The 16,660-nt window shown below is 35.1% G+C and overlaps 1 long non-coding RNA gene across 1 annotated transcript; it reads left to right on the forward strand.

The window, feature by feature from the left end:
• Positions 1-9,660: 9,660 nt before the first annotated feature.
• Positions 9,661-13,025, forward strand: LOC132312156 (uncharacterized). The gene is made up of 4 exons (XR_009483202.1): positions 9,661-10,087; positions 10,222-10,372; positions 10,604-10,708; positions 12,618-13,025. It is a non-coding gene; the product is annotated as an uncharacterized LOC132312156 (long non-coding RNA).
• The last annotated feature ends 3,635 nt before the right edge of the window (positions 13,026-16,660 follow it).

The raw sequence follows: 16,660 nt of genomic DNA on the forward strand, positions 1-16,660 counted from the left end.
CATAAAAGGATGGGTTAGAGCAGCCTAACAGATTCTGAAAGTGTGAGATGGCTTCTAACTTGATAGCTTCTGGATCATCAATGTGTTGTCCAGCTGCATTGATGAGACTCACAATCTTGTTCCTGTTGTACCTTGAAATTATTGATTTATGGAAGTAGGAAGAGTTACAGTCTCCTAATCTAAGCCAAATCATTCTGGATTTCTGTCTCAGCATATCTTCTTGAGAGTTATCTAGCCTTAGGTACTCTTTGATGAGAGCTTTTTCCATCAATCTTAGAGAGATATCATTAGGAGCCTTGTCAAGGTCAACCTGGCATGATTCCAATTCCATCTTAACAGCATTAAGTCTTGAGTCAACCTCAGAGAAGGCACTTTTGCAATTGGATCTAAGGGAATGTTTTAGCAACTTGAGTTTCTGGACCACCTGGAACATGGAGGTCCCCTTGATGTAGGAGTTCCAAACTTCACTGACTGAGGAGAGAAAAAGAGGATGGTTGCTCCAAGTGTTGAAGAACCTAAAAAGGATGCATTTCCTTTGGATAATGAGGTTCATGGTAAGAAGGATGGGACTGTGGTCTGAAATTCCTAGGGTAAGAAATTTACATTCTGAATTGGGAAAGGAAATGTTCCATTTGTAGTTTACTAGGGCTCTATCAAGTTTCCTAGCAATGCAAGCATCACCTAGGCTTTGGTTGCACCAAGTGTAAAGGATACCATTGAATCTTAGGTCATCAAGCTCAGCCTGATGCATACAATCCCTAAGATCAGACATATGAGGACTCCACTTTGTTGTTCCACCAAACCTATCATTAGTGCATGTGATGGCATTAAAATCTCCCATGAGAATCCATGGCATGTGGGAGAAGAGGGTTGCATGGTTGATGATATCATTCCAAAGATGTGATCTTTCGACTACCAGATTTGAAGCATACACAAAGGAACAGAAGAATGAGGTGTTCCCACCCAAAACTGAAATAGTGCAGTGGATTGCTTGCTTGCTTATGTCAATGATGTTGAGACCAATTGTGGAGGGTTCCACAGTATCCAAATTCTACCCAAATGAGAGAAATTGTAATTGTGTGTAATGAGCCAATTAAGAGCTATATGGTGGTGTATAGTATCCACATTCTCAAGAGACACCTTTGTCTCAACAATGGATATTAAATCCAATCTATTTTCAGAGATAAGTTTCTTTACCTCTGTTTGTTTAGAGGACTAGTTTAGTCCTCTAATGTTCCATGAAATGAAGGATATCATTTAAACAGAGAGGTAAGAGAACCTCTAAGATACCTGTGACCCTTTGTAGGGTCTGAAGATATCAACACTGGGCTGTGGCTCATGCTTCCTCGAGCAGCCTTCTTTAAGCTTTTGGCAGTCATCATGGTGTTTGGTCTTCTTGAGGGAGATTCCATTGTTGCAAGATCAGTAATAGTGGAGCAGTGGTAGGGAGCGATGATTGGAGTGATAGTGATTGGGGGAGGAGTGGTGACTTGCTGTTTGCCAAATTCACAACTGATCTTGTTCTTCCTTTTGCTTTGTGGAAGTGAGGAGGGGGAGGCTAGTTGAGTGAGAGGGGATGAGCATACCTAGGATGGTATAGTGGGAGATGGGGAGTCTGTGAATGTGAGCTTCTTACTGCATAAGGGAGATGTATTGTGAATTAAAGGGTTGGATGATTGTATATCATGTGATGTGGAAGAGGAGATGGATATTTGAGTAAGGTTGATTGGGGGAGAGTTTGGAGTGGAAGGTGAGGTAATTAAGTTGTGGTGGGATTGAGATAAAGGTGACAATGTATTACCAAGTGTAGGGCAGGATGCATGCTGCTTTCCAGTGCTCTTGGGCTTTCTTCCATTCCTCCTCCTAATTGTGATCCATTCATTGTTAAGTGGGTTCTGAGCTGGAGAATTGTCCTTCAAGATGGGGCTTGAAGCTTCTTTGGATAATCCAATGTGGTTCTTCAGCTATGCTTGGTTGGTATGGTTCTACAGTTGTGCGCCCCGGTTGTTGTTGTAGTTTAATGGACATGATGGTTCAGTGTGATTGAGCTTATTGCAAAGGTTACAAATCTTTGGGAGCCACTGGTACTCAATACCAATGTCCATAGGGTAACCATCCAACATTACTTGGGTTGCAGAGAGCAAAGGCTTTGACAGGTCCATATTTACACAAATTCTTGCATACCTGAGTCTTGATCTAGCTTCTGTTGCTTGGTCTGCATAAAGAGGTATTCCCACTGTGCTAGCAATGTAACTAAGACCTATTGCTGTCCAATACTTCTGAGGAACGTTGTAGAACTTAACCCATGTGGGTGTAAGGGCTAGATTTGTAATGTTGGAGGTGATGTGTTGGTCCCATTTCATCAGTGAAAAGGGGTGACCTGCTATGGACCAAGGGCCCATTGACAGCACTTTGTCAATCTCCTCAATAGAGTTGAATCTGAATAGGAAAGAACCCTCGTCTCCCAAGATTGTATGTGTGAGGCCAAGAGGTTTCCAAATTTTGGCTGTTGCACTACTAACCACTTTGAATGGTAGTCTTTTATGGGTAGAAATTCCAACCAAGTGGTTCGATTCCCAGAATTTTACACATTCAAGAGCCACTTCTGGTGGAGGATCAATGAGGGAGAGGTTGAGAAATGAAGATTCCATAAATTCAAAGTGCATTTTCCCCTGACATTGCTGAACTACCTCAGTCCACTTCTTTATCTGTTGGTTAAGGGTTGTTGGAGGAGAAGGACCTTTGGTTTTGGTGATGTGCTGATCAAGGGTAGAGAGAGCAATTGGATTAGCTATAGTAGGGGAGTTTGTTTGGTAGTTAAAAGTGGGTTGTAGAGGCTGTATGGGATGTGGGGTTGGGGAAAGGCATTCTGGAATATTGCTTGAATTAGGTGGTTTTGCTACAGGTGGAGTTGGTAGGTTCAGAGCAGTGGTTAATGTGTCATTTGAATTTGAATTTAGATCTGGTTTGGAGGCAGCGGAGGGTGATGGTGCCGGAGGAGCGCTGGTGGGGATGATTGGAGGGGAGATTGTACTCGTAGTGGTAGGGGAGGAGGGCAGTGGTGGATCATTTTTACACAAAGTAAGCTCCTTCCGTAGCCGAGAGATGGTATTATTCCTTTCCTTGATCATCTCCAAGGCATTGCCCAAGTTCTCATTAGTCCATTCCAGCTTCTCATTCAACCTGTCAATCTGATGCTCTGGAGAGTCGTACAATCTTGGATTAAAATTTTTGGGTTGCTATTTGTGTGTGGTTGAGTAAGTAGTGGCCTGCTTTTGGGTTAAGGTGGAGGGCTTAAAAGTAGCTTTCCAATGCTGCTGTGGTTTGACAGAGGCTATGAGTAAGGAAGATGCAGCTGGGTGGGAATCTTTTTTGGTGATAAATGTTGGCCTGAGTGGCTTTAATGTGGCTTGAGGGAAATGAGCTGGTGACTTCCCCTTGAAGGATGGTGGAATAGGAGAATCGAAGACTTCAATTTGTAGTTGATCATGGTGAGCTTTTGGTGGGCTGGGGCTGGGAATAGATGTACTTGTAGTATTAAATGTGTTGTTCCCTTCGGGGGACGCTAAATGAACATTAATGGAGGGTTGTACAGGTGGATAAATGTGAGAATTTGTTGTGCTTGGATCGTGGATATGGTTACTTGATGGAAAGAAATGTGGTTTCAGGTGGTTTGGGATGGGGTTACTCCTTGAGAGCTTCAGGGAAGGGATGCGGGGAGGTTTCCAAGGAGGTTTCATGGTTTCTAGCAGAGAGAGACTTTGTTCAATTTCTCATCATATGTGAGGAGGGCAGTATGTTTGATATGACGTTCAATAATTTTAAGAAGCATACAAGGAGCCGGAGCCAGGAATTTGAGGCACCAATAACCATGATAAGAAAAATTGAACCAAAATGAAAAATTACATAAGCTTTGTCTTTTTAATTTTGATTCTTAAAAGTTTTGTGGGACCTAGAGGGGGATAGTTTTAAATATTAGAAGTTTTTTTTACGGTCTTTTACGAATTCTTTTAAGAGTTCTACCTTTATAATTATCAAAATTTATGTATAGAAAATATAAATAGCAGAAAAATTAATAGCAAATGAGGAGTTTTTCCTGAAATTTAATTCTTGGACATGAGTCTTTACTGAATTTTAAAAATCTTATTGAGCAAGTGATTTTAAAAATAAGGAATCTTTTGACATTTACAAGTTTTTAATAAATATTTTAAAATTTCAATAGGGGAAATTTTAGAATTATCAAAACTTAGAAGTAAAAAAATTTAAATAAATGAAAATTTTAGGGGGGGGCAAGGCAATTGTCCCCACGGGTCCCAACGTTATAACCTATCTCCACTGGTCCCAACGTGGCTCCGTCACTGACAAGGAGAATTGAATATATGTTTTAAAATTCAAAGAAACTCAATTCAACTGGTGATTTTCTTTAATTATAATTTTTAAATATCGATTCAATTTGGTTAACAGGTATACTTTCAACTTTCAATATTATGATAATGCAATTAATTACTTCAAAACTATAACGTATTGATTTTCTTTTATTTTTTTATTTTTATATAGAGCAATTTGAAAATAAATGGTTGGGACATTTTTAAAGTAATGTTCTTGAATCCTCAAACTAACCAGTTCTGATGCAACGAAGTACAGTAATGATTTTTTTTTTTTTAATTATCAAATATGACTAATCGAGTGAATACGTATACATGAGAATCGTTTGGGACACAAATAAAGACCAAGTTAAATATGTATATATATCCAACAATATCAAACGAAAAAAAAAAAAATTGACAGTGACATACTGCAGTTGTTTAGGTATGCTAATTAAGGAAGTTTGGGTAACTTCGTATCCAATATCATCTGTTTTATTAAGGAGAGGCGGTAGAAGTTGTCATGGCATGGTTGACATTTCGGTAAGCCCAAAGTATTCTCCTTGGACAGGCAAAATTGGAGTCACGTGACAATTTAAAAAGTGAAAAGAAATTGAAAGGGTATGACACTAACATTAGGTCATCGATGTAATAACCGGCTAATATTGTAGATCCTATAACGGCTAATATTGTAGATCTTATAACGGATCAACAGGATCATGATTCGTAGTATTGGTCGCGGTATCGATTGCCATCGCAGTGTAACAAATTCGGACAAAATCAATATAAACTGATCAATACAAATCACGTATCGAATTTGAAATAGAGTCGCATGTCGATCGATACGTCGATATACGACGAAGTATGAATAGAATTAAATACATTTGTGTTACACTATAAAAACTGCATTAAACGAAAAGTTCAAGGTATGCTAGTGTGTTACAGTAAAGAGCCTCTACAAACGTTCGACTCCTGCGGCCGTGAAACCTCTCTCTCCTTCCCTTTTAAACCTTTCCAATAGTTGGCCATCTAGTGGGGGATTTGACAACGCCGGTTACTGTTGAATGCAGAAAATGTTGAATATGTTGATACTATATGGTAACGGATCTCTATTTGTTGCGGCACGATCAGATTCCATTTGATAGAGAATGTCCGTTTAGTTGGATATAAATCTAAATATGGTGTCAGTGCTTTACGACACACGAATTTCTTATACTCTAGGCATATATGTCTTGCATGTATGTGGAGAGTTTAGGGAACTAATTTGTGGTTATTGGGACTTCAGCATATGTGACGCATTATTGAAAGTTTTAATGCAAATTTCAATGATTTCCATTTACCAGGGCCAAAACTGGAAAATGAATCATCTCCAAGAAAATTTGTCTTCAAATATCTAAAACTATTTAATCATACAACTGTTAAGGCGTCCTATCAATAATTTAATTAACTAAAATTAATACGATATGGTTTGATTAAAAACGTCATTTCGTTAGGTTTCCTCTTTCAATTTCCCTGATTATCATCAATCTTTATTTGCTATAATTGAAGATTTGAAAGATTTTACAAATTTTTCTGAATTAAGAAAGTATTTTAAGATTTCAATACATCAAATAACTCAAAGGTTATTTGGATATTTTTTTTAAAAAAATATTTATATCCAAATTTGCAGAGTTTTACACAAATCTTTAAATTATTTTCAATTGTAATTTTTAAATATTTATTTTAAATTAATTAATTAAATTATTAATGTGACGACTTAACAACTGAATAATTAAATACTTTTAGATACTAAAGACAAATTTCTTCCATTCCCGCAAAATTGTTTCTATGCAGCCCTTCTACTGTCATCATTCTAGTAGTTGAAAACGGTTTCGTGTGTTAATAATGCAACTTCATTGCCCGTCATTTGATGTGACTTCTTTTGAAAAGATTACTAATTTCTTCTTGCTTATTCATCTCGGTTTGGCAGAAGATTATTTTGTTACTTAATCACGATTGTCTATTAATTATCTCTTTATGTTTAATTTTAAATTAGAAAAAAAAAAAAAAGGATTGAAATTGCATCTTAAAATTTAATTATGAAGTACATGTACGAACAACCGGTGAGAAGTAGTCACTCCTAATATAAATGCTATTCTGGAAATATGAGTTAAGTTGTTAATTGTATGTAAGCTTTATCTTAGTGAATGGGCTTAGGCCAATTGTTGCTTGGGCTGTATTTTGGGGCTTTGGCCTTCTGTATATTTGCACAGCTATGTATAAAACACTTTACCTTCCGAAAATATATATATATATGAGTTAATTTATAATTTCCGTTGGAAGTCCCAGTTAAAAAAAAAAAAAAAAAAAAAAAAAAAAAAAAAAAAACCATTTTGTCTTTCATCCGAAAAAAAAAAAACATGGACTGATTTTGCACAATCCTTTCTCCAAGTGTTGTAGTCCTTTGGAATGATATACACTTTCAGCCTTCAATGCCAAGTGGCTTTTAGTCACCTGTTAATGTTAAAATGCAAGGAGGAAGTTGCGTCGTGTAGGTGACACAGTGTTTAGCATGATTCTTTTCAAGCCCGTAGGAAAGTTACACCGCAAGTGACACATGAGCGCTCAACAAGATTTTATATGGTATATACTCAGAGTTGAGTTCTAAAGTGTTGCACAATTATATATGTAGAGTGTTGTACAGTTGCAAAGAATTCTAGAATGTTAAAGAGTTTGTAAGTATTTGTAGATTAGAAAATATTTTAAAAAATAAAAAATTAGTAAAATTGTGAGAGAATTCTATATAGTAATTTGAAGCCATTGATTTTAATCCATCATACGTGTTAGGAAGATTTCCTATATAAGGAATGGAGGTTTTATTTGTAAACAACCAAGTAGAGTGAGTCTAGAACTAGAAGTTAGCATCCTACTAAGTCTTAATTTAATTAATATTGACAAATCAACCATAGATTTAAGCCATTCTTGTCACGTATACTACTTGTGTCATACTATAAAAATGTGGAAGCAGTCATGTTTGTTAAATACTTGGTGTGAATGGTAATATCGGTCAATATTAAAGTTTTTGTTCACATCCGTCAGAACGAGGTAGATCACTACCACGGAATATATCATTTGGATCAGAATCCGCATAAACCTTACTCTTACCTTGTACCCCAAACTTAACTAAATCATATAAAAAAACTAAATCCTATAAAAAAATTATTAAGACAAAAAAATTATATTTCTATTTTCAAATAAATTTAAATTTAAATTTATTCCAATATTGCCCCTTATTACTAAAGTGAAACTATCTATTCTTCTGTTTTTGTTATCCATCTGTAAATTACATACTGTGAGTTTGTGCTTACTGAACTTACCATACCCATACAAAGTACAAAGATTGGTTGGTTTACACTTAAACCAATCAATGCTTGCAGGATGAGTTTGGTTCTTGCTGAACTATATTTTTTGGGTAATCAAGTTGAGAATATATATAATTTTCTGAAAAAAAAGGTTGAGAATATATAAATAAAGAAAAAATAATTACATAAAATCAAAGGGTATACCCAGGCCAAACAAGGCATACACCCAAAGTACAACCCAATCAGTCATAAATGGGCAGCCCATGACTTGACTTACAAACACATCCATAGGTCCACTATATCATTCATGGAGGTTTTAATGTTTTATAAGTCGTGTGAAGGTGAAGAAGGGGTTATTGTGAGCAGGTTCGAAGAATGAGTTTGGGAGATTCACTCATTGGCAATCATCTCAGCATGGAAACATTTACTCAGACTGATGGAGAACATTCGGAGGCGCACCGAGTCAAGGGCGAGACTTGTTTCCAAACATTCTATCACGAGGCCGCTAATGTGAACTTCAGGCTCAATTTCAGTTTTTGTTTCCAATTTGAAGATGACCAAATAAGGAAATCTTTCCATTAATTAGGGTTTGTATAAAACCCACACTTGTTTTAAACACCATTCCATATCATTCTTGAGTAGGTCCATTGATGGAAAATGCGATTATGAGATTCCGCATTATGGTGGCAATTTGGTTGCATTTTGTACCAAACCTTGTTTTGTGTATGTAGATGACAAATATTTGGTTGCATTTTGTACCAAACTGCAGGCTTGTCTTGTTTGAGTAGCTTCTCCTATTGTCACTGTTCATTAAGATGACACCATGCTTTCTCTGTATTTTTTTTATAGGCAAAACAATTAAAACTAGCTTAACAAGATTTCACCCAAAAAAAAATATATAATACAATGTCAACATTTTCTGCATTTCTTTTTCTTTTTATTAAGAAAATGGTACAACTTCTCTTTCTTATTTTGTTATGTAGTGTACTGTAATGGGTAAGCGCGTGCCCATTTATCTAAAAGCTCAAACTATTGGGTAGTGCTGCATACCCACCCATTAATACACACTTCAACCCCCATTCAAATCCGATGCGTGACAAATTCCGCTTGTAACATTCTCCCCCACCCAAACCTGCGCAACGCCCTCGTTGCGATCAAACCACCCTGGGGATAGACCCGGACACCCTCCGGGCCGGGTGCTTGACATGACACCGGATTAAAGACTGGGTCTGGCTCTGATACCAACGGTAACGGATGGACACTTATTCATTTATCCAAAAGCTCAAGTTATAGAGTAATGCTACAAACTCACACATTTATACACATTTTAACCCCCATCCAAATCTAACAACTAGCATAGGCTCACCTAAGCAGAGGTTAGCTTAAGAGGCTGGCAGCCGTGAAGTGGATTCTTTTGGGTGCCATTGGGGAAACAAAGAAGTTTGAAATATGGGTTAATGGAGGTAATTAACCCCTAAAAGTTCACACACGTTCCACTCACACCCATTTAGTCCATTTGGGAGACTTAACCCTCACCTTCCAGGGAAATAGATAAGATACCACAACACCTAACCCTAGGAAGTTTGGAGAAATAAACTTGTGGATGATTCATATCCTATAGAAGATAAACTTTTAACTGTTAAACTAGATGCAAAACCATGAAATTATGTTGCGACACCAATCACGATAATCACCACTGGCGAGGTTGTTAGGGCAAAATAGTTCAAAAATCAAGCAATATAACAACTAGCCAACGAATATTAATATGACCTGTGTCGACCAAATACCAGTAATAAAAGAAAGGATCAAAATCGTCTTCGGCGCAACAGTAAATCGGTTGCAATCGGTGCAGTAATTCACTTGGGTAAAAGCCACAGGTTAAATATAGTATTTGGTTTAAATACTAAAGGTATAATATTTGGTTTGGTTTATATACGATACAATACCTAAAACTCTCCCCCCCTAATTTGACGGTCCCTTTTGAAATTTAGAAGGCACGCCCATTCATTCAAATTCCACTTTCTATCTTCAAAATTCCATTTTTCTCTCTTCAAACAAATCAAACCTCTGTAACTCAAAAATCACACCATTGTTCACCACTAAGTTCCGATTTAGGGTTCTGTATTAGAAACAAAAAGAGCAAAACCAAGTATGTGATTTAGGGTTATATTCTTTAACCTCTGTTGAGATCCTATTGATATATGATAGAAAAGACCTCTCTCTATATTTTACTAAGGAGGGCTCGGCTAGAGAGCGAGAGACAAAACCTAAAGGACGAGGAAGTGAGGGCTCACCGAAGTCATACAAGAAGATCAGTTCCACCGGATTGTCAAAGCTTTGGAGGTTCCGAGATCTATACACCAACAACGACAAGTTCATATTGTATGCTTTTTTTTTTTCTTTTTTTTTTTTTTTTAATGTTTCTTAGCTTTTCAATTTATCTGATTTTACTTTAAATTGGAATTCCCCAATCAGTTCATTTGATTTATTTTATTTTTCACAAATTATTTCTTCAGAAAAATCGGATGAGGCATCGATTTGTTATCTATCCCGTTGATGGTGTTGAGATTGTTGTGTCTAGTCTGTTCTTTGGCTGGAATATTTCGACTCAACCGGGTTTCTCGTGTAGCTAGCGATGGTGGTGTTGGGTTTCTAGGAAATGGACAGGTTCGTGATCCAATAATCTCACAAATTCCCATCGATTATTGCTTCTCTCTTTCTCTATTTGACTGCAATAGAATATATATTTTTTAATATTTTGCTCTGTATGATCATATATGTGCCCAGAAAAAAATATCAAATATGCAAAATTTGATTTTGGATCTGTTGTAGATTTTTCCTGTTTTAAGAAAAAAGGTTTCCTTATGTTCCTATTTGAATTGTTCATTCACTTTGTAGGTTGAAGGGGATGGGTATTCTCTTTATTGAAAAAGAGGAAAAAGGGGTCCTATGATGGAGGATCGATATTCAGCCCTTGCCGATGTTCAAGGAGATTCCAAATAGGTACACTTTAGTTGAAAAATTTTTGTTACTTTGTATATGTTTTTAAGAAAGTGAATTGGGAAATATCTCTTGTCTTTTAATGGCAATTAAGTGAACTATGAAATATTTCATTGCATCATTCAGGAAGAGATGAGTATTAGAAATAATTTTTAGGGCTGAATTACATAATTTACCAATTATAGGAATTTGAAACTATTTTAGAAAGCAAGCAATTAGCATCCCCAATTTTTTTCATGATAAAATCTAAGCATAAGAATTAGCCATTCTTGTTTTTTGGTCTTGAAGCACTAGTATTCTAATAATTAATGGTATACTTCATGTTTGACATTGCTGGTTGTTGGTTGGTAAATGCTATTTTTGAAGAATATAGTAAGTTTTAATCATCATCAGCATCACTTATGTTACCAAGTATGGCCATGATTAGTTTTATTAAGTTGTGATTATGTCAGATCATTCAAAAAGATGATTAACCAATATAAACTGGTTGATGCTTCACTCTATATAAATTTAACGATGACATAATTTTCCTATAATTATTAGAGTATGAAACAACAATGCAGAATGAATGGGCAGTATATCTAGTAGGCTTGTTTAATAGCAGACTCTACCACCTGTTGCATATCAAGTAGACTTATATGGGTATATTTTTAATGTTTATTTTGAATGTGAAGTATATATATATATATATATATATATATTATTGTTGGCACAAGATTACTTATTGATTTTGTTTCTCTGTTTTGACCAATGGATAATAGAACTATCTTGGATTGATAAAAGCTTGTCCCATCTAAAAAGAGAAATATCAAGATATAGTGGAATAGTAAAACCATCAAGGTACTTTATTTTATGAAGTTGTGAAGATTTCTTTGTAATATTCCATTTCAATATAAGACGTAAAATACTTTTCTTTGTTGTCATGTTTATGATGCCAATTGCCTTCCCAAATTTATTTTTACCTTTTTGATGATTATATTCTAGGAATATAAATTACCGACTCGTTGGCTAAACAAGTATATGCAAAACCCATATCCATTTATTTAATTTGCCTTACAACGATCCACTTTGGTTAATTAGTTCCTAAGAACACTTGTTTGTAATGATGTGATTACATTGTGCTGTAGATATAAACATACGCCTTCAGTGGTAATCTCTTTCAACCTTGTTCTTCTGATACCACAACTACATAACCTTTTCTTTATAAAATTTTCTATAAGTGCAGCTCAAGTTTATGAGATGTTACAAATTAGAGATAATATGAGTTTGAACATAAGAAACTAATTTTTAATATTCTATAGCTTTTTGTTATTAACTATCTTTTGGTTTTATGATTTTTAAGCCAATTATTTAATTAGAACTATTAGTATTTTTAGCTTGTATAATTCTAACTCATTTTTAATTATTTCATTGGATTTGATGATTGTTTGATATAACTTACAAAACGAATCTGTTCAACATGTAGTTCATTGTAATTCAATCTCACTGATGGTTTTTTCTTTTCTTTTATTTTTACTTTTGAAAGAAAAACGAAAAAGAACATCTTTTCTAAATTCTAAACTTTGATTATTTATTAGTTCCATGGTTTTTTAGCATTATGATTTTTTCCTCCTATCATTAAAATCAAGTGATAATATTGAAAGTTGTAGTTAGAAAAATTAAAATAGAAATAAATGTTTATGTTTTCAGTATTTGTTGTGCACTGCACCCCAACGAATGTTTGGTAGCTGTTCCTCAATTTAATTTTTCGTGGCCTATTTAAACTACATAATATTGACTTGGATATGTAATAGTCTCATAGTTTTAATCGTTTTATGAATTTGATATTGGAGTGTTTTATATCTCAAGATTTTTAATCCAATCATGTTAAAACTGATGATCTATATTTTGTAATTTATTGGGTTGGTGCAAGGGTATAAGAGGCCATTGTGGGAGGATGTCTAAATTATGATGATGTTTACAAGGAGGTAAACCCTAAAAGGTGACTACCGGGAAGGTATTACAAGGTTCAATGCTTGGATCAAACACAACTCTTGAGAGCAGTCGATTTAATGATGCATGATCAAAGAAAGTTTAAAATCTTCTGCGTCCTACTTGATGATTTAAAGAAACCAGGGATTTTGATGCATTTGAATTAATGAGTAGTCTATAGTTATGTTTAGTTATAGCGTATTTGGATCATATTATTATGGTTGGACTAAATTTCAAATTATCTTTTCTTTTCTTTTCTTTTTTCCTTTTTTGTTATTATCAAATTTAGAATCTAGTTGTAGTTATTTGTAACTTTATCTCTGTAATAGAGGTTTTGGCTTTTTGACAAGCTTTGCTCTTTGTAGTGGTCCATTAGTTTCAAAAGGTTACCTTTGAATGCGATGCATTGTTAGTGGTTAATATTGTCAATAATTATAGATATATTGGTAATGGCGTGGTAGTGATGTTGGAAAATATTATCTGAGGCATAGATGTATTAAGTAATGGCATGGTAGTGACGTTGGAAAACTTCCAACTATTGTTGCAGGAGCATATCTACGGATAAATATGGAAGTCAAATGGGATGCATTGTTAGTGGTTAATATTGTCAATAATTATAGATATATTGGTAATGGCGTGGTAGTGATGTTGGAAAATATTATCTGAGGCATAGATGTATTAAGTAATGGCATGGTAGTGACGTTGGAAAACTTCCAACTATTGTTGCAGGAGCATATCTACGGATAAATATGGAAGTCCATGAGATGTTTATACACTATATGGAGCGTGCGTTTGGTGCCAAACCTTGTAAATGCAATTAATGCGTGATCACCACGGTTCTAAAATTGGATAACATCATCTGAGCATAACAAAACCTTTTATATATATATATATACACACACATAAACACATATTGATGTATATATATCAGTCTGTACCAATATTAATTATGCATCACAACTTTTTCCTTAACAACATCCCAACCTTCTCTTTAACAACATTCCAACCATCTATTTCTCTTTTTTTTTTAGTTGAATGGGTAAGCTTTTTTAAAAGAGAAAAAGATTTACAAATCCAAAGCTGGACAAATGAACCTTAGAAGTGCCCTTGTGTTCCTTTCTTGCCAAATGAAATAGATAGCTGCAAAAAGAAGAAGTTTATGAGCGAACCATTTACCATCATACCATGAGACCAATTATAAGAACACCAATCAATGAGCTCTCTCCAACTGTTAGGCTTGGTGTAGAAGCCTACCACATGCTGAATGAACTCCCAAATTGCACAACTATATCTGCACTTGAAGACCAATGATTCCTAGTCCGCAAGGCAAAGATAACAGGCATTGGTGTAATGTTTTTTCCTTATTACAATAGAATCAAGAGTATAAAGCCTCTCTTTGAGTGATCTATTTCTCTTGTTTGGGATACATATTAGGAAAATATTAGGGCGTTGGTCTTGCATCACAACATTTTCTTAATATACATCCCAACTTTCTCCTTACTAGCATCTCAATATTTTTCTAACGTACATCCCAAACAAGATAAAGAGATAAATAGTGTGATGTTGGTTTGGAGAAAGTTGGGATGTAGATTAGGAAAATGTTGTGATGCAAGACCAAAATAAACATATCTTGGTACAAATTGTTTGTGAGATATATTTTTGTAATTGGCATATTTCGGTAACAAACAAGTCCTAGTCGAGTTATAATTTCAGTTACCATATCCGACTTGATATCGACTGCGGAATGTAGAGTTTAAACAGAAGAGGAAAGTACTGTTGCTCATCGAAAAGGAAAGAACAACGATTAGGACATCATTTCCCACTTAGGACACAATGCTATACGTGGTATATTTTCAGAGTTCAAAAAATACAGAATTTCCAAGTTTAGGTTGAATTGTCACGTGGGAACCGGTTTCAGAAGCTAAACTTCGAAGAACAACTTTGTGTCCTTGGAACCGGTACCAAGTTTGGGAACCGGTTCCACAAGTCCGAATTGCAAAAGGATTCCAGTAATTCCTTTTTAATCCAACTTTCTTTCCAAGTCTTATGCACGAAATTTCCTTTATTTTCAGAAGGAATAGGACTTTGCAAACCTCTATATAAACCATGTCATATTCATTGGTTTATTCACGGCTTTTACATCATTATTTATATATTATACGAAGCCTTAAGAAGTTTTTTTTTCTCAAAAAATCAAAGTTGATTTTTCTGTTGTCTTCCTAAAATACACACATATTCACCTAGTAAGTTTAGAGTTGTGGTGTTCAAATCCTAATCGTGATCATGCAGTTGCATCTACAACGATCAGACGAAAGCATATCTTCTTCTACATCGAATTCAGACGATTGAAGAACAGAAGTAAAAGCGATCACACTTTGAAAGGATTGGAGCATTTGAGGAGTGTTGTCTAATCTACCTGTTACTCTTCTACAAATATCAAGCATAAGTCTGAGGTCAAGTTGCTGTTAGATGGGGAGTCGCAAAGCCAGAGGATTGTCAGCAGTTGATATTTGGTAGAACGATAGGGTGTGAGCCATAGTCAAAATCCGGTATACTTTGTTTCAAGTATAGTGGATTGGTTTACTTTGGACTGCAAAGTTTACGAGGTTTAGCCCATAACAGTTGACGTATTTTATCAACTGGGGTTTCCTCGCTAAAATTCTGGTGTCATCTCTAACTTTATACTTTGCTTTATTTTATCTGCATGTGATTAATTGTTTAATTACTAAAATAAATAAAGTTGGAAAAGACACAGATCTGTTTTAAAACAAACAAAACTTTCTAAGTATTTTCCGTTGCGTACGACTCACATTGTTTATTTTGGTCTTGCATCACAACATTTTCCTAACTTACATCCCAACTTTCTCCTTACTAACATCCCAACATTTTTCTAACGTACATCCTAAATAAGATAGAGATGAATAATGTGATGTTGGTAAGAAGAAAGTTGGGATGTTGATGGTGGGAAAGTTGAGATGTAGGGTAGGAAAATGTTGTGATATACAATTTGTAACAAGATATGTTTATTTATGTATTTGTACAATAAGTGGAATGTTGGTAAGATGAAAGTTGGGATACAAGATGGTATGTTGTAGATGCAGATAGTATGTTGCATCTACCACATACAAGAAGTTGCGGGCAAGTACTCTCTTCAGTAGGAATATATTGGGATGTTGTGTATAACTTATTCATGAACCAAGTAACTAAAGATTAGGATTATTTGTACAAATGTATTTGTATAAGCGTATAAGTTACAAGTACTCTATTCAGTAGGAATATATTGGGATGTTGTGCATAACTTAGTTATGAAACTAAGTAACTAAAGCTCGGGATGATTTGTATAAATATATTTGCATAAGCCTATAAGTTAAAACTTAAATTTTAAATATTAGTTTGTCCCTAAAAATTGGATAATGTATGGATCAGAGTTTAATTAAATTTGAAGAATTGTGATTGCAACTATTCTGTTTAATCGGAATATATTAGGATGTTGTGTATAACTTAGTCATGAAACCAATTAACGAAAGGTCGGAATGATTTGTACAAATATATTTCCCTAAGCCTATAAGTTAAAACTTGAATTTGAAATATACTAGTTTGAATTTAAATAGTGAAGCCTAAAAATATGTGATTCTCTCTACATTTATGTTGGGATTTTATGAATAACTACTTGTGGACCTATACTACATATATGTTGTGTTTCTTCCTAAGGTGATTCTAGCTAGTTTAATCTTGGGAATTAATAGACATTTTGTAAATTCACGGTGATTAATTCATGGTCCTCACCTCTCTTCGATAGGCGTCGATGAATTGGGTTGGCGGCAACGACTGATATCTGACGCGTTGTTTAGTGTTTGATTGGGTGAAGAATATTTTAATGCCCTTTCGATGGTGGAGGGGAGAGGCAAGAGCAAGGGGGGAAGGCGCCACAGATGTCTCTGGATGCTGTTTGCCTTGCCGGCCACCATTCGAAGAGGAGAGAGA

This window comes from Cornus florida, unplaced genomic scaffold, assembly GCF_030987335.1.
Source record: "Cornus florida cultivar Cherokee Brave unplaced genomic scaffold, ASM3098733v1 CherokeeBrave_3.0.0_Hap2_Chr06, whole genome shotgun sequence".
Taxonomy (NCBI): Eukaryota; Viridiplantae; Streptophyta; class Magnoliopsida; order Cornales; family Cornaceae; genus Cornus; species Cornus florida.